The 25,112-nt window shown below is 38.4% G+C and overlaps 1 protein-coding gene across 7 annotated transcripts in view; it reads left to right on the top strand.

The window, feature by feature from the left end:
• The window catches only part of SLC25A21 (solute carrier family 25 member 21), a 396,583-nt gene that overhangs the window by 112,674 nt on the left and 258,797 nt on the right, over nucleotides 1–25,112 (top strand). The window contains exon 2 of one of the 7 annotated variants that reach the window (XM_073349078.1): nucleotides 10,703–10,827. The exons of the other annotated variants lie outside the window; for them this stretch is intronic. The gene's annotated coding sequence lies outside the window, so the exon portion shown is untranslated. The remainder of the gene's footprint in view (nucleotides 1–10,702; nucleotides 10,828–25,112) is intronic. 7 annotated transcript variants of the gene reach the window in all.

Raw genomic sequence — 25,112 nt, 5'->3', positions numbered from 1 at the left:
TGGGGCCTCAGTTACAAGTGAAATGCAAACTCTGCCCAGCATGGTGAGGCAGTGATGCATAGCCTAACCAGTGTGATGGGTGGCCACTCTAGTAGGGGCTCCGGAATTGAGTTTTGCAGGGGGGCACCACAGGACAAACACTGCCACTGAAAAGCAGAACATTCCATAGGGTTTCTTCCAGTTAGTTACACACCCCACTATCGCACATGTAACATGGAAGTTCAGTAAACATCCTAGTTCTAATATGGAAACAAATTGGACACTCTAGGAAGTAAAAAGAATTCTAGGTCTCAGGTTTGGAAGTAAAATAAATTTTGGCAATGTACTTTTTTTCTGAAGCTAGTGTTTCAGTCTGCAGAGTCAAGATGACTTCTGATAAGGTGGTGATTATTATTCTAATAGTGCTTCTGTTGTCTTAATCTGCTTTTTGTTATAATATTCTAAATGCATCCACTAGGAAGGCAGACAAAGGAAAGGGAAACTGCCAAGTACATCTCTTCAAATAGTTTTTTAATTTGGTTTTACACTCCATTGTTTATAATATTCTTAAAAACTTGAAAATAGCATTTCCCTGCTTTCTGATTTTCACTTTTCCATTTGGTAAATGTGAATTGCATGGGTTCCTTATGGAGCTCACCCAGCAAGGCTGTACTCTGTTTACTTCCTTATTTGTGTTCCAGCATACTAGGTGAAGTCAGCACCTCTTCAGGAGGAGGAGCATTTTAACTTGTCCTGACTCTCTTGGCTGCTTGTCTTTGCAGCTGTGAAGCACTAAATATCAATATTGTAGCACTTACATAACACTTCTCCGCTTCAAATCTCTTTCCAAGCATTAATTAATTAATTGTTGTAATGCCCTACTGAGGTACATAAGCACTAGCCCCAGCACATCGAAATGTAACTATAGCCCCTGTAATACATGTGTGAGACCTACTTTTATCAGATATGAAAATGCCAGTTATGGACATCAAAATTACCAATTTATGTACATCAGAACTTTTCAACCAGTGGGACTGGTAAAATTATAATTGGGCAGGCCAAAAGGGAATTTAAAGAGCTATTAGCAAAGACACAAAAACTAAGAGCAAAATTTTTTTTACATTTTTTTAATCTCTGGACAATTGAGGAGTTAAAGGAGAACTCAAGGAAGACAAGGCTGTTGCAGAGAAGCTAAATGAATTCTTTGTATCAGTCTTCACTGTCAAGGAGATTCCCACACCTGAGCCATTCCTTTTAGGTGACAAATCTGAAAAACAATCCTGGACTGAAATGTCAATAGCAGAGGTTTTGGAACAAACTGATAAATTAAACAGTAATAATTCACCAGGGTCAGATGGTATTCACTCAAGAGTTCTGAAGGAACTCTGATATGAATTTGCAAAAGTACTAAGTCCAAAGCAGACTGTGAAGAGCTATAAAGGTATGTTACAAAACTGGGTGACTGGGAAACAAAATGGCAGATAAAATTCAATGTTGATAAATGCAAAGTAATGCACATTGAATAACATAATCCTAGCTATACATACAAAATGATAAGTTCTAAATTAGCTGTTACTAATCAAGAAAGAGATCTTGGAGTCATTATGGATAGTTCTCTGAAAACATCTGCTCAATGTCCAGGAACAGTCAAAAAGCTAACAGAATGTTAGGAACGGGAGAGAAAATAAGACAAAAATCTCATAATGCCACTATATAAATCCATGGTATGCCTATGCCTTGAATACTGTGTGCAGTTCTGGTCACCACATTTCAAAAAAGATATATTAGAATTGGAAAAAGTACAGAGGCAGCATTTTTAAAACAAATATAAAGAAGTACTACTTCACACAAGACATAGTCAACCTGTGGAATTCGTTGCTAGGGGATGTTGTGCAGGCCAAAAGGTATATCTGGGTTCAAAAAAGAATTAGATAATTTTATGAAGGATCAATGGCTATTGATCAAGATGCTCTGGGTGTCACTAAACCTCTGACTGCTAGAAGCTGGGACTGGACAGTGAATGGATCGCTCGATAAATTGTCCTGTTCTGTTCACTCCTTCTGAAAGAATCTGGTACCAGCCACTGTCAGAAGAGAGGATATTGGGCTGGATGGACTATTGGTGTGACCCAATATGGCCGTTCTTATGTTCTTAGAGGAATAACTCATTTCTGAGTTCAACTGGCCAGCTCAAAACTTCCTCGTGAAAGCCATCAATAAGGAAAAGGTGCAACTGGTTCTTATACCCTATTTTCTCACAAAGTATATAGATAAAATGTACCAGTTTTACAGCATCTGATTACGCTGTGCTTAATTGAAGAGGCAATTGCTTTTCTGCAAGTAGTTTTTGTGCATAGTGTAATGAACCCGCTATATTTGAGGATGGACGGTCTCAGTATGAGTGATAAGGCCTTTCTCTCTCCTCTCCCCCATCTTCCGCACTATTAGTACAGATAAACTAATGCCATTCCCAGTGATTTTTGGTTTCCTTTAAAAAAAAAAAAATCAAATTTTCCCGGGAGCAAGGATTTAATTTTGAATGGATTGGTCTGCATGATCAAAATACTATAATTTATTAACAAAAAACAAAGCAATAAGTTCTGCTAATACAGCAACATCAGGAGATTCAGCATGGTGCAGTGGAAATTACTTTACGGTGTGTAGTGTTTCACTCACTTGACACTGAACAACAAGACCTATTTCATCCATTTGGCATATGACCGCAATCTTGGAGATTGGTAACATTTTCACTATATCAATTTCTTTTTCTCTTGTGCATGTGTGTGGGACATCATTTCAGCAGCTTCAGTAATGGATGGTAAGATTAGCCCCTCAACCATTGCAAAGTTTCCTTTCTTCAACAATTTCTTACAGACCGCAAACTTTGAGTATGTTTCGTGGACCTGAGGAAGAGCTCTGTGTAGCTCAAAAGCTTGTCCCTCTCACCGACAGAAGTTGGTCCAATAAAACAGGGGTTCTCAACCTTTTTTTTTTTTCTGAACCCCCCCACGCACTTCCCCCACATGCTATAAAAATTCCATGGCCCACCTCTGCCACAACAACTAACTTTTTGCATCTAAAAGCCAGGGCTGGCATTCTGGGGAGGCCAGCAGGGCATTTGCCCAGAGCCCCGTGCCACAGGGGACACCGCAAAGCTAAATTGCTCAGGCTTCGGCTTCAGCCCCAGGTGGTAGGGCTTCGACTTTCTGCACTGGGTCCTAGTGAATCTAATTCCAGCCCTGTTCGGTGGACCCCCTGAAACCTGCTTGCAGCCCTCCCAGGAGACCTCGGACCCCTGGTTGAGAACTGCTGCAATAAAAGATATTACCTCACCCACCTTATGTCTCTAATATCCTGGCACGGGCTCAGCTGCGACAACACTGCATACCGCAAACGTTAAGACTTTTTTCTGAAACAGCGTTAACCTTTTGAAAAGTACTTTTCTGCTTTTTGAGGGCAGTTAGCATCCTTTTAAAAATAATTCTGTAAGTTTCCCAGCATGCTCTTTATGATGTTATTAACTGGCTCTTGAGCAGCTTGTTTGGTTTCATGCTTTCATTACCTAGTATAAATGTTACATAATACACGTAATAGATTTAGAAAACTAAGTACACCTGTAAGGCCAAAGGGATGATGAAAACTAACCCCTCTGGGTGAAATCCTGGCCCCATTGAAGTCAATGGCAAAATTCACCCTCTGTCTTATTTTCTTGCCCCCAATTTATCTGGCTTATCTCTCCCTTTTGGGGAATGGCAATGGTGCTTTATCCACAAACTGCAACATGCTACACCCTTTCACACCACAGATATGCTTGGGTGCAATGGCCTGGCAATTATGCACATGATGACACAATCAGGAAATGGGTATGACTCTTTTCCAGGCCAGCCCCACTGGTTGAAAAGTTCTGATGGAGATAAGTTGGTAATTTTGATGTCCATAACTGGCATTTTCATATTTGATAAAAGTAGGTCTCACATATGTATTACAGGGGCTAGAGTTACATTTTGATGAGCTGGGGCTATTACTTACATACCTCAGTAGGGCATTACAATAATTAATTAATTAGTCAGTCACACCGCCGCGCCCCCCCGATGGTTTGGCAGGCTTCCTGCTTCTGATGCACTTAAAAATTTGTTTGCTCTTAGTTTTTGTGTCTCTTGCTAATAGTTCTTCAAATTCCCTTTTGGCCTGCCTAATTATACTTTTACACTTGACTTGCTGGAGTTTATGTACTTTCTATTTTCCTCAGTAGGATTTTACTTCAAATTTTTTAAAGACGACTTTTTCACTAACCACCACTTTTACTCTGTTTAGCCATGGTGGCATTTTTTTTGGTCCTTTTACCACTTTTTAAATTTGGGGTTTATATATAGTTTGAGCCTCTATTATGGTGTTTTTAAAGAGTTTCCGTGCAGCTTGCAGCCATTTCACTCTTGTCACTGTTCCTGTTAATTAGCTTCATTATGTTTGTATAGTTCCCCTTTTCGAAGTTAAATTCTGCTATGATGGTTTTCTTTGGTATTTTCCCCTCTTCAAGGATTAAATTTAATTATATTATGGTTGCTATTACCAAGTGGTTTAGCTATAGTCACCTCTTCGACCAGATCATGTGCGCCACTTAGTACTAAATGAAGAATTGCCTCTCCCCTTGTGGGTTCAAGGACTAGCTGCTCCAAGAAGCAGTCATTAATGGTGTCTAGAAATTTTATCTCTGCACCCCCATCCTGAGGTGACATGTTCCCAATAAATATGAGGATAGTTGTAATCCACCATTTTTATTGGGTTTCTGTTTTTGTAGCCTCTTTAATCTCCCAGAGCATTTCACAATCACCATCAACATCCTGGTTTGGTGCTCAGAAGTATATTCCTACTGCTATAGTCTTATTTATTCAAGCATGGAATCTCTATTCATAGAGTTTCTATGGTACTGTTTAATTCATTTACGATTTTTACAATATTTGACTATGCTTTCTTTCGTACATAATGGCACTCCCCCACCAGCGCGACCTACTCTGTTATTCCTATATATTTTGTATGCTGGTATTATTATGTCCAATTGATTATCATCATTGCACCAAATTTCTGTGATGCCTCCTATATCAATACCATTAAATACCAGGCATTCAAGTTCACCCATTTTACTATTTAGATGTCTCGCATTGTATACAAGCACTTATAAAGTTTGTCAATATTTAGTTGTCTGCCTTCATGTGATGTAATAGAATAGGACTCTTTTTTCATTTGACTCTTTCTCTTCAGTACCTGCCTGTATTTTATCAACTTCTATCCTCTCCTCTTTGTTAGGATATAGAATATCACCTTTAATAAATCCTCCCCTAAGGGATGTCTCTGTCTAAACAGTGTGTTCCTCTGCATCTGTTGGCTTTCCTGCATCCCTTATTTTAAAAAACTCCTTTATGACCTTTTTAATTTTACAAGCCAGCAGTCTGGTTCTGTTTTGTAATAGGTAGAGCCCATGCTTCCTGTATAGGCTTTTCGTTTTCCAAAAGGTTCCCCAGTTCTTAATAAACTTAAATACACTGAGCACCATCAACTCATCCACACATTGAGACCTTGTAGTTCTGCTTGTTTAACTGGCCCTGTGCTTGGAACTGGAAGCATTTCAGAGAATGCTACCATGGATGTTCTGGACTTTAATCTCTTTCCTAGGAGCCTAAATTTGGCATCCAGAACCCATATCATAACTTTCCCTTTTGTCAATGGTACTTACATGTACCATGACCATTGGCTCCTTCCCAGCACTGCACATAAGTCTATCTAGATGTCTCAAGAGGTCCTCAACCTTCACACCTGGCAGGGAATTCACTACATCACATACCCAACTATCTATATTTATAATAATCAAGTCCCTCATTACTATTATCTGTCTCTTCCTAATCACTGGGATATCCTCCCCTGGAAGAATATTCTCTGTGTGAGAGGATACCATGATATCATCAGAAAGGAGGGTTCCAACTATGGGATCATTTCCCTGAACTCCAGCTTGATGTTCTCCTTCCTCAAGACTTTCATCTTCTCAACAGCTCAAAGGCTGTCCGGCTTGGGGAGGGGCTGCTCTGCTGTGTCCCGGAAAGTCTTGTCTATGTACCTCTCTGTCTCTCGCAGCTCCTCCAGTTCAGCCACTGTGGTCTTAAGAGCCCACACTCAGTCTCTGATGACCATGAGTTACTTGCACTGAATGCACACATACACCAACTGTCCACAGAGCAGGTAGTTATACATTCTGCATTCTGTGCAATAAACTGTATAGCCCCCACTCTGCTGCTGGATTTCGGGCTGCATTATTTTTACTCTGTGGTTCACCCTGCAACAGCTCACCCGCTCTGATAGGCAGGATGTTAACCAATTACAGTGAACAAGTTTCATGCTCTTAAGAGCACCCTCTTCTTTTCTGCTCTTTCTGTGTCTATTGGTAGCATGTGATTTTTTTCCCATACAATTCAGGACAGTTTTCCAGCTAACTGACAGAAACACTTAACAGGAAATACCTGGGGTTTTAGGGCTAAATCCATTCCCGTAGCTTTCTCTGTGCTAAGTGTCCAGGAGATGAAGGAACAGTGAGATCTTCCCCTGCTGTCCCATTTCCTGAAGGCACTTTTCTCCACTGTCCAGTGAGCTCCCTAATGTCTCTAGAAGGCTGAACCCAGTCCTCCTCAGGTTTTGTGAACCTCTCTTCAAGATTCTCTGCTTGGTAGCTTTGCAATTCTTTACTGTGAAGATAGTTTCTAGATAGCAGCCATGTTTGTGTGCTCTCTCTTTGCTGTCCTATAGTCCTTCATATTTGGTCACCCATAGCCACAAGATGGTCCTTAGCACCTCTCCTAGGGTTGTTGTTTTTTTTAAAGTCCTATTCTGCTTTCACCAAACCAGGACACCTCCTTTCAGTGTTTCTAGTCCTCGCTGGAACCCAGAAAGGCCATCATGGTGTACCCAGATAAGAAACCTTCAGGCAAATGGATCCTCCTTTTTGCTCCATTCAATTGCCCTTCAGTTAAACATTTAGCAGGAATGCTTCCATCCTCCTGCACAAAAAGATCAGAAACAAATAGCACTACCTTGGGAATCAGTACAGATGGTTTGGGAGAAAAAAATGAACTAATGTAATGTGCATGATGTTCTAATGATGATTGCAGATTGCCTTACCTCAGAGCCTCATGTCTTCTGAAACAAATGATGGCATTCAGAAAAATCTCAGGGCTTTAGAGTCAATTATATCAAATCCCAAGTAATAGCGTTTGGAATAAACCAAGATACCTAAAAGTCAGTGCAAGAAAAAACTTATATTCCATTCGGCAAAAACCTTGATAAAGCTTGTAAGTGTCCATATTACCTCCCATCTGGAAAAATTCTGCAATTCATGTTACATGTCTCTATTGAAAAAAGTAGAATGATTGAATAAAATGGGACAAGCTAATAATATCGGTAAAAATTATCCTTTTCCCAAAGATTGTTTTTATTCGCATAGTTCCAATTGAAATAGCTACCAAAGTGTTAGAAGAGTTACAGGTTGTTTGTTGGTATTTTGGGTTTGAGAGATAGAGAGAAACATTTTAAGTGACAAAGAGTTCTGTGGCACCTAATAGACTAAGAGACATATTGGAACATAAGCTTTCGTGGGTGAACACCCACTTCATCGGATGCATGTCATTTTCAGTGACTATTTCAGTGGACCTGACACCCTACAAGTTAATGGAAATCTATGAAGATGTGTTTGAGTGATGGCTGGAGAGTCTGGAATAAGCCTAACATTTTATCCATATTTGTGGGAGTGATCCAAAGCAAAGGACTTTAAACCTCAACCTGAACATAAGAAAAGTGAAAATACAAGTGGCATTGAGAGTACTTTTGGATCTCCCAAATTAAAGAGGCCTAGCTACTCCAGAATACAGAAGTGCCCTTGCACTGTCTAATAGCCTTAATGTGTGCTCTGCAGAATTTTGAGAGAAGAGAGATCCTGGTGATAACAACTTGAAGTCAGAAAGGTGTGGTATTTTCTCGTAATCGAAAATCTCAAAAATTATCTGAAACAGGAGTAAACAGTGGTTTCTTATAGATCAGGCTACCATTTCTAAAATATGAGAAGAAATAAGACAAGAAAAACAAAGACCTGAGAAATTTTGATTTACAACAAAATATTTGCAGTCTGTAGACTCTGTTTTCTATTAATAGAATGGATGGCTAATAAACTTCTAATATTTTAATAGCTTTGGTTCCAAAAACTTCCCACTGTGTTGTACTGTAATTTGAACTTTCATAATGATTTTTCCTTGTATCTGCCTAAAGTCTGCAAAATAACATTTTAAGAAATCTGTTACTGAACTCTGAATGTTTATATACAGATCTGTGATCTCCACAGAAGAATCTGTAATTGTAAAGAGAATATGTTTGCCAGAGAACGCCACTAGCCATCACCTTCAGCCCCCAACTAAAACCTCTCCAACGCATCATCAAGGATCTACAACCTATCCTGAAAGACGACCCATCACTCTCACAAATCTTGGGAGACGGGCCAGACCTCACTAACAGACAGCCCCCCAACCTGAAGCAAATGCTTTCCAGCAACCACACATCACACAACAGAACCGCTAACCCAGGAACCTATCCTTGCAACAATGCCTGTTGCCAACTGTGTCCACATATCTATTCAGGGGACATCATCATAGGACCTAATCACATCAGCCACACTATCAGAGGCTCGTTCACCTGCACATCTACCAATGTGATATATGCCATTGTGTGCCAGCAATGCCCCTCTGCCATGTACATTGGTCAAACTGGACAGTCTCTACATAAAAGAATAAATGGACACAAATCAGAAGTCAAGAATTATAACATTCAAAAACCAGTTGGAGAACACTTCAATCTCTTTGGTCATTTGATTACAGACCTAAAAGTTGCAATTCTTCAACAAAAAACCTTCAAAAACAGACTCCAAGGAGAGACTGCTGAATTGGAATTAATTTGCAAACTGGATACAATTAACTTAGGCTTGAATAGAGACTGGGAGTGGATGGGTCATTACACAAAGTAAAACTATTTCCCCTTGTTTATTCTGCCCCCCAACCCCCACTGTTCCTCAGACGTTCTTGTCAACTGCTGGAAATGGCCCACCTTGATTATCACTACAAAAGGTTCCCTCCCCCTCCTGCTGGTAATAGCTCACCTTAAGTGATCACTCTCGTTACAGTGTGTATGGTAAACCCATTGTTTCATTGTTCTCTATGTATATAAATCTCCCCACTGTATTTTCCATTGAATGCATCCGATGAAGTGAGCTGTAGCTCACGAAAGCTTATGCTCAAATAAATTTATTAGTCTCTAAGGTGCCACAAGTACTCCTTTCCTATATTATGGAATATAATGCAAATGACAAAATATACTTACTATGAAAAAGCAAATAACTATTGATCGTAGCAAACAATTCAAGTCTTTCTGGCTACTAACCTAAGCAACATTCCTATTTAAGCCCAGGTGAGTTTTTCCCAGGTAAAGGCCATTTCTTTCCATTTCTTTCTTCTAACTTGAAGGTAAGCACAGAAGAGCTTTAGTTGTCTTAAAGAGAAAGGAAGTCAATTGTCACTAGTACAAATACTTTCATAATAAATAGGCTGTATTCATTATGCCATCACTTAGTAAGGGATACTAGATGTATATTTTGAATAGCTGCTTTTAATAAATCAAAGTTCTTCTCTTCTTCTGTTGTTCCTACTCCTGTAGCAATGACTTTCTTTTAGTCTGTGATACTTTTCTACAATTTCTTTGTAGGGCTAGTGGATTCATCAACAGTCTTCACAAATAATCAGCACGTGTAACAGAGAACAGACTATAATTAAATAAAACAGCAAAGGCAATTCTGGTTGATAATTATATCACACAAGGCATAGTAATCATGAGTTCTATGTGGAAATAGCTTCTTTATATAAAGGCAGTATAGTGGCCAACAGAGAAATAGATGACCTCAAGAAATGTCTGGTTTAACAAATGTATATCTTTAAATTGAAAATCTAATTATTTGCCTTAGAGTTTCACTGCTGGGAACTTTAATGCAAGACCATGTTAAGTAAACTTATTATTTCCGTTTTTCGTTTAACCTGTGGGTTATAGTATGACCAATCTGTTTTATATCCTCAATCAACGGATGATTGTATTTGGTAATAATTTATCAAGAATAAAAATCTGTTTTTGAAACTAATCACCTCATCTTAGTCTGCCCTTTTTCAAAACCACCATCTGATATTCATTTTGTCTGCAAGACAAACATACTGATGAAAATGCATCTACCACAGGATATAGCCAGTGGAATAAAGCCGTTCCATTCTTTGTATATATTCAGAATATTTTGTTTTCTCAACAGATGGACCAAATTTCAGTATTAAAAAAAATCAATTTTACATAAACAATTTTGAACAAGTACATTTTGCATTTCTGTAGCAAAATGTCCAATGGAATTCGAGGTCAGCTCGGGCCATATCCGAGATGTGAGATTTGAAAAAAATTACTTTTTTACTGAATTTTTTCTAATGAAAATGATGAAGCTCTGTGTTTAAAACCTATGTTCTAGTTCTGCTTATGGATGTGTGGGCAGGTCTCCTGTTAAAGTCAGTGGGAGCTATGTGTGCATGCATTTGAAGACTGAATTTGGCCCATAGTGTTTAAATATTTACTTTTTAAAATTTTTCTTTTCTTCAAAAAATATTCTCCAGTAATGGGAACTGAATTCCTTTAAAAAGAAGTGCAGAAGGCAGATATATCTGTGTACAGACGTTGCAGCATGAACCTCCCACACTCCCAGTTATCTGACCTGCCAGAACCCCCTTCGGAATATGAAGTATGTAAATCTTCCAAGCATCCATTTCTTGCACCTTTCCAGAATTGCTAAAGTAATACTAAAGTATAAGCTTGCTACAGCAAGCGCTCCACATGCAGAGCACCTGCAAATGAGTTTCCTGTTTGCTGAGCACTGATTGGATCATGCCCATGTGCCGTAATCTTCTGAAATAAAATGTTGTCCCCTTGGGACTAAATTGAGAACACCAAACTCATTTTAATTTGGAGCTCAAAGTAGATTTAGACTCTTTTCTCTGGAAGAGCTGGGGGTTGGTTGGGAGTTTTTTATGAAACTTTTTTTTGTCAAAAATGCTGATTCATCAAAACTAAAACTTTTTGTGAAAAGATATTTGTTTTGACTAAACTTTTCTAAGGAAGGATTCTTGGGGCCACGGTGGAATTTCTGGTGAGAAAGAAACCCACCCCAGAATAGCCAATAGCCTAGTGATTAGGACTATAGCTCTCTCTGACCAATGAATATTAATTTATTTATGCAAAATGACCGCACCACACCTTTAAGGGCCAGGGTGGGGAATTTGGCTGGCTGGCCGAATGAAGGAAACCGTGCTTTTTGGCTGGTGGCCTGTGGGGGAGGAAAACTGCTGCAAAAGGAGACTGGGGCCAACCTGGCAAAACTGAATAATCTCTTGGGAACTGGATGGGCAGAAAGGTTTAAAGGGGGCAGCTCTGTGCATGAAGCCCCCTTTTACACGGAGCAGGCTGAGGTAGCACCCACCCTCCCTCCCCTTTAGGTAGTGAAATATCAGGTTCGGTCAAGACCTGCTGTGGGCATTACACTAGCCGCCCCTTTTTAGGGGGGCTAAGAAGGAATTTTTCCCTTACCACCAGATTGACATAGGTGCAGTTGGGGTTTTTTCGCTTTCCTCACAGCAGGCTCAGGAAGGGCTCTGTTCATGCAGTAGGTTATATGTCGCAACTCATTAGGTAAGTATGTGACAGTGAAGATACTCCATAGGGAAGGTATACAATGACCAGATAAATGGTTTGGAAACGGACTTAAAAAGGACAGGTTTGTTAAAGGGGGGAGGTGCGGACTCCTATGATGGTTACAGCAGGGAGCCAACCCCCCTTTCTTATAGCCCACCTTAATCCTCCTACGAGGGGGAGGGGAGATGCATAGTAAGTTCCCAGCAGTGAATTGTTGGGGGGGGGGGGGAACCTGGATGGAAAAAAAGAGGGAGCTGGCAGAAGCCCCCCAGGTAATTATGGAATAAACATGGGGTTACCTACACTATACACTTTCATCTGCCGGGTAGTCCCAGACATCTAATAATAAAGTTGCGGCCTGATTAAATCTATATCAAATGTCTCCTATCTTTTTGGTATAGCTGGACAATGGAACAACTCCAAAGGAGAGATTGACTGGGCTGTTCTGTAGTGTCTCTGTCTTACTTTTGCAAAATATTTCAAAAAGACTCAGTTTTGTTCTGAATTGGAATGAAAACAAATTCCAAATCTCAGAATTTTTCATGAAACAGAAATGTTGTTTTCCAACCAGTCAAGTCCTTACTCATTGTCCTACAGATGAAATGCTATCCAGATCTTTATAGAGTAATAAACTCTAAGGTAAATCTCAAAAGGGGAAATAAACCTTTAAAGAAATATCATATATGTCATTATTTTTAGTTTTTAAGAAGCACATGGAAAGTAATTGGAGTTCTTCCAGCGTTCATTCTTTCCCAGCTCTGCTGTATTTAAAAAAAAAAAAATCCAAACTTTTCCCCATGGAAGTAATGAAGTACAGTCAAAATTAGGAAGCTGGGGACTTTTGTTTTTCAAGGTACCAAGTCTGTATGTATTTGTCATGTTATATCACAGACTATCTAGGTAGCAGTAGTAATGTATTATTCAATATTGACTGGAGCAATTTTGCAGTAACCAGTGTTTAGCAACAATTTTCAAAAGCAGTTTTGTTTCAACTATTGTTATTTTCTCTAGATTCTTTTTTTTTTAACAAAACCTCAACTAAAGGACTTCCCCCCCCCCCCCCCCCATAATTTTACTAGTGTGTTGGCCATGATACCAACTGTATTTTATCTGACAAGAAGTTGAAAAAAAGAAAAAGCTTTGGAAAACAAAGAAGCTGAAAAATGAAATACAGCTGTTTGCACACAAATAAAAAACAGGAGGCCTAAAATCCTTACCACGGATTGGGTGGATTATTTGAAATGTGGCTCATTGTTTTGTAATAATCACCACTTATTTTTATCCATTACAATGAACACTGACAAACTATTGGAAACAACTTTAGCAATCCACTTCTATAAGGAACTGGGAATGTGAACATACCTTTAACTTTTATTTTTACAATTTATATGTCAGGGGCCCTATGAACACAAAACTGCAAATGTTCAAAAAAAGCCATTTTATAGATTTATATACACAATATTTGGTTTTATATACTATTTTTCAAACCTCAGAGATCCCAAAGTCTTTTACAAAGCAACATGCTAGCTATTGGTAGTACGCTGGGTAGGCAAATGTGGCACCCAGCTTGAGCTGAGCAATAGGCTCTCACACAGCTTTGGACGTATTTAGGTCCTTTTTTATTAAGAGAGGAAATGTTGGCCAAGACATAGGGATTATTTCCCCCCCCCCACCTCCACCCTTCAAAAAAAGACAAGGCATGAGATCAATTTCTACTTGGACAGCAACCAAACATAGGCAAGGATTTACAACTCTGCCATATATCACATCACAGCAGGCTAAAATCTGGTACAGTTCTCACCTCGGAATATTTGTTTTGAATCTGTATAACAAGTTGTTCAGCCATTTTTAGTTATAAGGCGACAAAAATAAATACTTCCCCTTTTTCTTTTAACTAATAATACTCTAGCATCAGGCTATCCAAATGAATGGTGAAGGCCACATTGTTGAAAATAAAAAACTTCAACTAACTTTAATGCAGCCAGAGCCTTCACACAAAAGTGCTTATCTTCCCTAGAGCTGGCAACAGGTGGTGGCACCCCCCAAAATATGCCAAATCTATGTACAACCCAGCTAGTGGGGATGGGGAATCCCATTACAATATCTATATTAAACTGCTTTTTGTAGGCTTTGCTCTATGAATCTATGAATCTAATACACAAATCTATGAATTTGTATGGCCCAATTACTGTATTATCTATTGTGCTATAATGATGATTTGACCCTTATATTCATACAGCTCAAGTATTTAAATTATTTTTAGACAGCAGTTCCCATTGCATCCACACTTGCAGCTCCTGGTATATAGGGCAGGAATGGATGTGGCTGAAAAATACTGTATTCCTTCAATTCCCAGCTAGTGGCTATCCCCAGTATTAGAATGGAAGTCAGTGAAGGAATTGGAGCAGCAGGGGTGTTTATAGCAGCTTGTTCAAATGAGCCTATTTCATTACAGCAAGCTAATTCAATGTTGTAAGGACTGGTAGCTAGAACATATGAGCAAGAGAGAGAAATATTTTTTCCTTGAAACTGGTGTTCGCCAATCTGATCTAACCTAGAATATTTAAGTATGGACTTGTAATTATTTTTTCACATAAATATAATATAATGTATTTGAAAACTATTTTTTTCTTCATACAGATCAGTGTGCAAAATATATATGGCCAATTTTTTGACTTCTAAATTATACATGCAAAACTGGGAACCTGGGAGTAAAAAATTCACATAATTTCCTTTTAATTTCCTCAAAGATGAAAAGAGAGCTGAATCTTAATTATTTTAAGGTAATTTTGATATACATGCGGTGTGCTCATTAAGCTGCTAAGTATCGTGTCACATTTTTTTTGGAAAAGGAGGTGGAACTGGCAATATTTTTTTATGGTGATCAGAACTTTTTGTACCCTAAATATTGTGGAACAAATGTAATAGATGATAACTTCTCTAGTCATTTTTGGATGAACTGTCAGAAATATGAAATGAAGAATGGCACTTCTGTGAGGTGTACAAAAAACCTGATAAAGTTAACAAGAGCCTATTGTGGTGGTGTGAATGCAGGACTAGGAGCTACTGGGGAACGCCACATAACATCTCATACTCTGCCTTTCCATCCAGTGAGGATAATGTGGGCTTGCCTACTTCTCACAGGTACTGCTTGTATCTTTATATAAGTTTGTTAATACTCCGCTACCACAGTGATGAGTGCATTTCAACTACCTAAACAGTTTGAAAGATAGAGAGTTTGAGAATCTTCAACTGTCATTAAAGTTCATGGGAATTGAGGGCCCTCATCCCTAGTGCCTTTGTGAAAGTCCCTTTTAAATCATATTTGTCAGCTGAAAGTTTTTTCTAGACATAGTTGAAATTATATGCGAATACATAATATTGGGTCTATGCTGTAATAAGTGCCTGGAAAGGGAATAAATTATTAGCTTCTTTACCTCATCAGTTACTGAGCTGTAGCTCACGAAAGCTTATGCTCAAATAAAGTCTCTAAGGTGCCACAAGTACTCCTTTTCTTTTTGTGTGTTTACGGTTTCAGTTATCACATTTTAATATACCGTGGCATTTTCTGTATTAATGGACAAATATTCACATTTAGGCTAATTCTTAAGAAAATATTACTTTTATAATGAACCCCAGTAATGGCTCCTTATGAGAGGAGTAGGTGTTTTAAGAGGCCCATGTGAGATGGAAAGAGTGGTGCATTGAATATATGGCGAAGTAAGTGAATAGGATGGCAGAGGAGGAAAAAATGTCTGGGAGCAACGTTTTTCTGAGTACTGGTGAAAAACAATCTGGCAAAGAAGAGTGAAGCTCCTATGCCAAGTTGAATGCAAAGCCACTAAAGAAACTTTTGGAACTCCAGTACATGTTTTGTGGAATTTCCTTTTCAGTGTGTTTGCACATCTTAGGGAGCAACTTGTCAAACTGGAATGGAGTCCTTCTGTACTTGACCTCTTGCACTATAACTATTGTACAGATTTACCTCAGGAACAGACAGTGGGTTAGGTAAACTCATACTGTGTATGGTCAGTCAGCATATACCACTGTTACCACCAAATATTTTTCCTTCCCCCAAACAGTGTCTAGCAAACCTTGCAATTGCACAGAAAATGTTCCCATTCACTCCACATCAATCCTGATAAGACTAATGGAGAAACAGTCTTAGTATAGGCTTAAACTACCCAAACTGTTTCAAGTGCCTGAAAAATACCCACCATGGCCCAAATCCTACTGTCCTTATACAAGCAACCCCATTGCAATCAGCCCTATGGTTAAGCAATGCATGTGAGTAAAGAAATCAGTCTTTTTAAGATCTGAACACCAAGGAGGGAGAAGAATTTTTAAGATATTGATAAGTAAAGTGATGAGATGAAATACATGAGCTGAGAATTAGGAAAATCTTTCACCTAGTAAGATCAACAAAGTGCAATAATGTCCCATGTATAATGAAAGATTAGGACAATAGGAAACAATCCCTCATTGACAAAGGTGCTAGACCTTTATAGGTGTCTGCCAGCTCTATCTATGATGATGTGCCACCTCATCTTTCAGCTTAAATTTGGCATTTATAGCAATACAGATTAGAATTTTTTTTTAAAGGGAACAGATTCTTTTCTGTGGAAAAATGGGCTACTAGCAGTATGGTGGATCTCACTGGCTGGTCTCCTGATGGCTTTGAACTGCCTTTGGGTCTCTCATGTGATTATATGACTGTGGGACTAGCTAGACAATGCTTCCTCTGGGAGCAATTTAACCTTTAATTTTGAGGAATTTGTGCTGGTTACATATCTATGTACATCAGTAATGTATTGTGGTTTGTGCTTTGCATATTTATTATCTGTTTCTACATATATTTAAAATTGAATCTGTGTTATATGAAATCGACATATTGCCTTCAAAGACCACCTACAATCAAGATTCTGACATCATGTTTTTCTTGAAAGTCAGTATGATAAATTGCACAAATCATGCTTTCCAGCCCTTTACTGTTCTTACTAGTGAGCAGTTTGCTAATCAGACAGAAGAGCAATAATTGAAACAGTGCTCCCTGGATGCAAAAACATATAGGTTTTACATATGTTGTATTCATTCTTTTATTTTGTATGAACAGTTGGGATTTTTCACTGTTCTTTCTTAATGATCTCAATCCCTACTTGGCTTTGTGACTTCATAATGACTTAAAGATTTTAAGGATTTAAATTTTTCTAGACTTTTTCCTTTATACTATTTTCATTTCTACCTTTGATTTTAATGGTGTCTCAAGAAAAATGAATGATCAGTAGCTACTTCTAATAAATATTGTAGTTTTATTTCTTTTGCACGTGTTCTGCAATACAGAGAATTTGTAAGGATTAATTAATACTACTTTGTGTATTACTGTAGCTATTGGTCCTAATTAAATTCATTAAAATCTCTAAGTATTACTGTGTGCCATAAAAACAGGATTCCGATTCAGCTATTTTAGTAATGCCTTCACATCAACCCACATCATCATAAAATACAGGGATATAATGTTGTGTTTTGGATTGTATTTTTTAGGTTACATTGTTTTTTCTTCTAAACTTTTAACAAGCTTAAACCAGACCATTTTCCAAGTATTTAGAATTTTGGGAAAGGAGTGACATTTATTTCATAATTCAAAGCCTTTTTTTTTAGCCTTGAATAAATAATAGCCTTATTAATGGTTTTCATACATTACATTTTATAATCTAAAAAGTTTTACGTTTTTATGAGTTTCTGGATACCAGTATCTGTTTCACTGCCATAGGAGATATGGATTCTTAAGAAGACAAAAGAAATTAGAGGAACAAACAAAACAGCTATCTTGCATTGCTCAAGCTGGGTGTAGGTAGGGTTTTTTGTGACCTATTTTAGGCTCTGATTATTATTTTTTATTTGTATTGTAGTAACAACCAGAGGCCCAAACCAATGCATTGTGATGGGTGCTACACCAACACATAGCAGAGACAAACCCTGTCCTGAAGTTACCAGCTAAATAAACAAGACAGACTAAAGGTGGGAGGGAAAACTGATGGATAAAGAAGTGAAGTAACACACACACACACATCCAGGAATAGAACCTAGATCTTCTAATGCCAAATCCAGTGCCCTGTCCACTAAATCATACTGCTTCTGATGGTTCAGCCACTTGAATTCAGTGGGACCACTCTTATGGCTGAATTACTCAGACATTGCAGGATTAGAGTTTTAATGTGTAGCAAACTCCATCATAAAATGATGCACTTGTTATTTGTTACTGATAATGTAAGATATTAGGGCCAGATTGGGATACCTTTGTTCAGGCTAAGCAGTTCCTTACTCCACAAGAAGTCCTATTGACTTCAGTGGATGTACTCATAATGTAGGATAGTATTCAACATGAGCAAGATTATCCCAAACTATTTATGCTAAGTGTTGAAATGTATTATTCATACTGTCCAAATCATATTCTCTCTGAAGTTGGTTTATAGATAGAGCCTGATTCTGTTTCTCTTTCCTCCAAATTCTCATTGACTGTAACGGGAACCTTGCTTTCATTGGTCAAGACATGCCCATTGTGGCCAAGGCGCAAGAACATGTTTATTTTAAGGTCTTGCTAAGGAACTGAATGGACTGTATATGTCATATGTTTCACAGTTGCTATTCCTATTCTTTTGTGATTCTAATTGTGATCTTTAGTCGAAGTCCCTGTATGTTCTGTGCTTACATGAAAGGCCTTTAATAGTCAGAGCACTCTCCTGTGCTTCTTGTGTGGTGATATGAAATTCATTTTTTTCCATAATAGGAACTCTGAATCTCCAAATGCTTTTTAAGGTTAAGAACTTCTCATAATAACAATTTCCTGGTCAGGAACTGAAAATGCTGATTTGTTAAAACTGAAATTGTTCATGGGAAAAGGTTGGTTTTGACAAATCTCCCAATTCAAATTTTTTTTTAAAAGAAAGTTTCAAAATTCTCAGAATGTCCAGTTTTGATATTTTCTAAATGAAGTTTCATTGTTTGGTTTCAAATGATTTTTTTGTTTTGCAATTTTAATTAATTTATACTAAACAATTTTTTAAAAGGTTAAAATGTTGAAATCAATATGAAACATTTTTGAAATTATCAAAACCAAACATTGATTTGCTCTGAAATTTTCTTTGGATTATCAATTCACCAAAAAATGTTGTGATTTTGACTTTTTGGATTAAGTCTGGATGGGAAATGTTTTCAAAATCTGGAAAATTCTTATGGGACAGGAAAACCATTTCCCATCCAACAAAAGAAGTGAATGATTCACATCATGTGACTGTTTGAACAAGATCATCATGGTCAGTTTTAAGTTATATAAAGGTTAAAAACCACACTGCCCCATTTTAAACAGTTGCTACTTTTCCACTCAGATTAAAGTGCAAAGTATTTAAATAGTCAGCACTGAGGCATATGTCCAGTACTAACTTTAAAAATCTAGATTGGATAATACAGCAGTGAGCAATTGTTACTAGCTCAGAACTCAGTTTTGCTCATCTTAGGATTCTAGCATGGGTGATTTTTGTGGAAAAACTACATGGAAGTGGGGGAGGGAAAAGGAAATATATCTCTGTTAGATTAATATTTATTACTGGCAGGTGTTTGAAATTGCTCAGGAGGGTTGGAAGATAGAATATCTCCCAGGGAGATGGATTAGTGGGCAGGTGATGCAGTCATGAATATCAAATTCCTCTTTAATTTTTCACCTGGATACCACCTCCATATATATGGGGTGAGAGCCTGTGCTACATACATATATCCTGCAAAAATCCCAGATAGCTGTATTTTTGTTGATATATGAACAGTTCATTACGTATGGAGGAAAATAAAATATTCATGAATTATGAAATACTGTATAGGCATCCAATTAAATCCTAATTATGACAACATAGCTCTGACATTACTTATTATTCGTAAAATAAGCTTTTACCTAATAGCTTTTACCTACTTTCTTAAAAGTAAGAAACAGAAGAATATTCACAGCATTTTAATTAGAAGGACTACAATCTTTTAATCAAGATCAACTGTATAATGAATGGCAGTTCGTATCTCTGTTGTCCCAACTGTCCTCAGACCAGGAATTAAAGCTGGGTCTGCTGTGTGCCAGTGAAGACAATTACCTTTAAGCTTTCCCAGACGGCTTGTGTATGTATGTGCTTTAAAGCCGCAGTACATGTAAGTGAGCATGCTTTCCTACACTGGGGATAATGTGATCATAATTCTAGCAGCATGGCCTGCTAGTTGAAAAAGTTAGTTATTGCAGCCTGACACATATGCTTCATTTGGGGGACTTTTTCTAGTTTTGTTTTCTTGAATGTTCATTTTTCTTACTCCTTTTACGCCTCCTGTTTAAAACAATTAATCAAAATCCCCAATAGCTTTTAAACAGTCTTTGTTACTAAAGCGTATAATGTGCCTTTAAAAAAAATACTGGAAAATTGTATTTTCACAATGGGCTTAATCTAAAGCTGGCCACTGCTGTGAGAGGGGGGAAAAGATGATCTCCAGTCAGCTCTCTGTTAGAAGAAGGAGTACTTGTGGCACCTTAGAGACTAACAAATGTATTTGAGCATAAGCTTCCATGAGCTACAGCTCACTTCATCAGATGCATGCAGTGGAAAATACAGTGGGAAGATAAATATACAGAGAACATGAAAAAATGGGGGTTGCCATACCAACTCTAATGAGACTAATCAATTAAGGGATACTGTTCCTGAAGGCTTGTAGTCCAAGTTTGTGTGGAATGTTGGTTTAGAGGGCTTTTACATCCATAGTGGCCAGGATGGTGTTTTCTGGAAGATCACCAATGGATTGTAGTTTCCTCAGGAAGTCAGTGGTGTCTCGAGGATAGCTAGGACTGCGGGTAGCATAAGGCCTGAGGAGAAAGTCTACATAGCCAGACAATCCTGCTGTCAGGGTGCCAATGCCTGAGATAATGGGGCATCCAGGATTTCTAGGTTTATGGATCTTGGGTAGCAGACAGAATACCCCTGGTTGGGGTTCTAGGGGTGTGTCTGTGCAGATTTGTTCTTGTGCTTTTTCAGGGAGTTTCTTGAGCAGATATTGTAGTTTCTTTTGGTAACCCTTAGTGGGATCAGAGGGTAATGGCCTGTAGAATGTGGTGTTAGAGAGCTGCCTAACAGCTTCTTGTTCATATTCCGACCTATTCATGATGACAGCACCTCCTTTGTCAGCCTTTTTGATTATGATTTCAGAGTTGATGTCACAGACAGGACCAGTATCCCTGATAATGTCACGGCAAACCTGACGGCTGAACTTTGTAACTTTGTCCTCACCCACAACTATTTCACATTTGGGGACAATATATACCTTCAAGTCAGCAGTACTGCTATGGGTACCCGCATGGCCCCACAGTATGCCAACATTTTTGTGGCTGACTTAGAACAATGCTTCCTCAGCTCTCGTCCCCAAACCCCCTACTCTACTTGCGCTACACTGATGACATCTTCTTCATCTGGATCCATGGAAAAGAAGCCCTTGAGGAATTCCACCATGATTTTAACAATTTCCATCCCACCATCAACTTCAGCCTGGACCAGTCCACACAAGAGATCCACTTCCTGGACACTACAGTGCTAATAATGATGGTCACATAAACACCACCCTATACCGGAAACCTACTGACCGCTATACTTACCTACATGCCTCCAGCTTTCATCCAGACCACACCACACGCTCCATTGTCTACAGCCAAGCTCTAAGATACAACCACATTTGCTCCAACCCCTCAAACAGAGACAAACACCTACAAGATCTCTATCCAGCGTTCTTACAACTACAATACCCACCTGCGGAAGTGAAGAAACAGATTGACAGAGCCAGAAGAGTACCCAGAAGTCACCTACTATAGGACAGGCCCAAAAAAGAAAGTAACAGAACGCCACTAGCTGTCACCTTCAGCCCCCAAATAGAACCTCTCCAGCGCATCATCAAAGATCTACAACCTGCCCTGAAGGACGATCCCTCACTCTCACAGATCTTGGGAGACGGGCCATTCCTCGCTTACAGACAGCCCCCCAACCTGAAGAAAATACTCTCCAGCAACCACACGCCACACAACAAAAACACTAACCCAGGAACCTATGCTTGCAACAAAGCCCATTGCCAACTGCGTCCACATATCTATTCAAGGGACACCATCATAGGACCTAATCACATCAGCCACATTATCAGAAGCTTGTTCACCTGCACATCGACCAATGTGATATATGCCAGCAATGCCCCTCTGCTATGTACATTGGCCAAACTGGACAATCTCTATGTAAAAGAATAAATGGACACAAATCAGACATCAAGAATTATAACATTCAAAAACCAGTCAGAGAACACTTCAACCTCCCTGGACACTCAATTACAGACTTAAAAGTCACAGTTCTTCAACAAAAAAACTTCACAAACAGACTCCAACGAGAAACTGCAGAAATGGAATTCATTTGCAAACTGGACACCATTAAATTAGGCTTGAATAAAGACTGGATGAATCATTACACAAACTAAAAACTATTTCCCCATGCTAATTTTCCCCCTACTGTTACTCACATCTCCTTGTCAACTGTTTGAAATGGGCCATCCTGCTTATCATTGCACGCATTTTTTTTTCTCCTGCTGATAATAGCCCACCTTAATTGATTAGTATCATTAGAGTTGGTATGGCAACCCCCATTTTTTTCATGTTCTCTGTGTATATATATTCTTCCTACTGTATTTTCCACTGCATGCATCTGGTGAAGTGGGCTTTAGCCCACGAAAGCTTATGCTCAGATAAAATTGTTAGTCTCTAAGGTGCCACAAGTACTCCTCATTCTTTTTGCTAACACAAACTAACACAGCTACCACTCTGAAACCTCTCTGTTAGAGAAATTCTACAGGCCAGGGCAAGATTCCTCTCAGCTGGCTGGGGAAGACATGTTGCAGAGCTCATTCTGCCACTCCTATGAACAAGAATAGCATTTTCCCCTAGCAAACAATTACTGTGGGGGAGAGAGGGCTTTATAATACAGACCATACCACATTGTGGAAATGGAAAGTGGGCTGGGGTATTAATCTTCCCTTATTCCTGGTGCTCTCAAATGCTATGTAGAGATCCTGCCTAGTTGCTTATGGATCAGATCCAAAGCCATTGAAGTCAATGGGGGTTTTTCAGTAGTCTTCAATGCACTTTTGATCAGGCCTTAAGGAAGGAAAAGAAGCTTTTTATGCCCTCTTTGCCCATCTGGTATAGCAATGTCACACAGAACAGGATTTATCCTTATCTCCCTGCATCCATCTCATTTACATAGTAGGTGTATAGATACTACTTACAGAAATGATTGATGTGAAGATCAGACAGGTGATATAATACTGTATTTTTAAGGGGGATATATACATGGGTAGGACGTCTCCCAAGTGGCCCAACCAGTCAGTCATATTCCAGCATTGCAATCAGTCTCCAAAGTCACATTGATAATTAGCTTTGATAGTAGCAAAGATGTTTGCACACTGGGGGAATAAATATTATGACATTTTCCCAAAGTGATCAGTTATTTTGGGTACCTCAGTTTCTGGGTACCCACCTTGAGATATCTGAAAGCAGCCTCAGCTTCAGAGCACAGGTTTTCACCAATTCTGAAAATCTAAATACTTTAAAGCAGGCATTCTCAAACTGGGGGTTAGGACCCCTCAGGTAGTCACGAGGTTATTACATGGGGGGGGTCACGAGCTGTCAGCTTTCACCCCAAACCACGCTTTGCCTCCAGCATTTATATTCATGTTAAATATATAAAAAAGTGTTTAATTGATAAGGTGGGGGGGGGGGTCGCACTCAGAGGCTTGCTATGTGAAAGGGGTCACCAGTACAAAAATGTAAGAACCACTGCTTTAAAGCAACTCAATTTGGGCACCTGAAAATAAAGGCATCCAAAATCACTCGTCACTTTTCAACGTTTAGACTACATCAACACATATTAATTCCAAGGATTACATATTGTATATTACAGTAAATGAAAATACGTTTTAATACAAAGATAATTGTCACTATAGTTAATATAAGAGCAACCAAACTCTTTGAAACAAAATACAAATATTACCCTTTCTAAACAAAACATTAACAAGTGAGACATTTTCTGTCTTGTGAGGAATACGGTTTACCAGTGTTTCATATATACTGTAATCTCTGTACTTTATTGTAGCGCCTATCAATATGAAGTTAATCATGGGTGATCTCAGGTTCAGTTACTCTAAAATTCTCTTTTAATGAGAGATGCCGCTAATTTATATAAACACACAATAGAGACCACTTGTGGTGTTGATCATCTTGATTTGAGGGATTTGTTTAAAGAACAAATCAGGACATGCGGGACACATTTTTTTAAAAAAAGATCCTGTAAAATTACTCTCTGAGTTGAGCCCAATCTTTTCTGTAATTTTTTCAGTCAAAAAATTTAATTTACAAAGCTCTAAAGGTTTCCTATGTGGGTTCCCATTTGGGTCCAATCTCGCAAATCCTTACTCACGCAAGGACGACTCATATGAGTAAATGTTTTCTAGATCTGGGCTGTGTTTGTAATTTATTTGCTATATTTTGTTATCTTTTGTAGTAATAGCATATTTTTAAAAGGATCCCCTAACTACTATACAATTTCTAGACACAGCCTCATACCATTTATATGGTGATCTGCACTTATTTTCTACCAAAAAAAAACCAAGCAAAATGAATTAGGGACAGCACAAAAAAAAACTGTAAAAAAATGTTTGATTGTTGCTTAAAGCCAGACAGACACATGTAAAAACAATAATAAATATGTATCCAGCCAATCTAATATGCTTGTTTGGGCAATTTTTGGCTGGAAAAGCATAAGTGAGTAATTAGATAGTTGCTGCCTTGATTGAGCTTAATAGGAAACATTTCAATTAGGCTAAAACTACATAGAGAGGAAGTAGGCTTTATAAAGGGAAACATTCTTTGTCATGCAACTGTCAGCTTTTGCCCACACTAAGAGATGGGATTAAGTGGATCTATGCAAAGGAAGCAAAAAAAGAAATGATTGCAGTAATTAGACTTATACTTAAACACTGTGTCTTCTGATACAATTTCTTGATGATTCCAGCTTCGATAACATAGCTCTTATAACCTCTTCCATGAATTTAAGGCCATAATTTGTTACAGGCAGGGGGTTTAAGTTTCTGCTTTTAAAAAAAGAGACGGTTTCTCATTCTGTATATTCTAACATTCTTCTGTTTGCCCTAAGCTACCTACACTGCAAAGAGTGATCAGAAGAACCATTTGGGGCGAATTTATATATAGTTGGTGTTTTTATAGTATATCTA

The sequence above is a fragment of the Lepidochelys kempii genome, chromosome 6, assembly GCF_965140265.1.
Source record: "Lepidochelys kempii isolate rLepKem1 chromosome 6, rLepKem1.hap2, whole genome shotgun sequence".
In the NCBI taxonomy this organism is placed as follows: Eukaryota; Metazoa; Chordata; order Testudines; family Cheloniidae; genus Lepidochelys; species Lepidochelys kempii.
The sequence above is the reverse complement of the archived record's forward strand: the minus strand, read 5'-3'. Positions and strand labels throughout refer to the sequence as shown.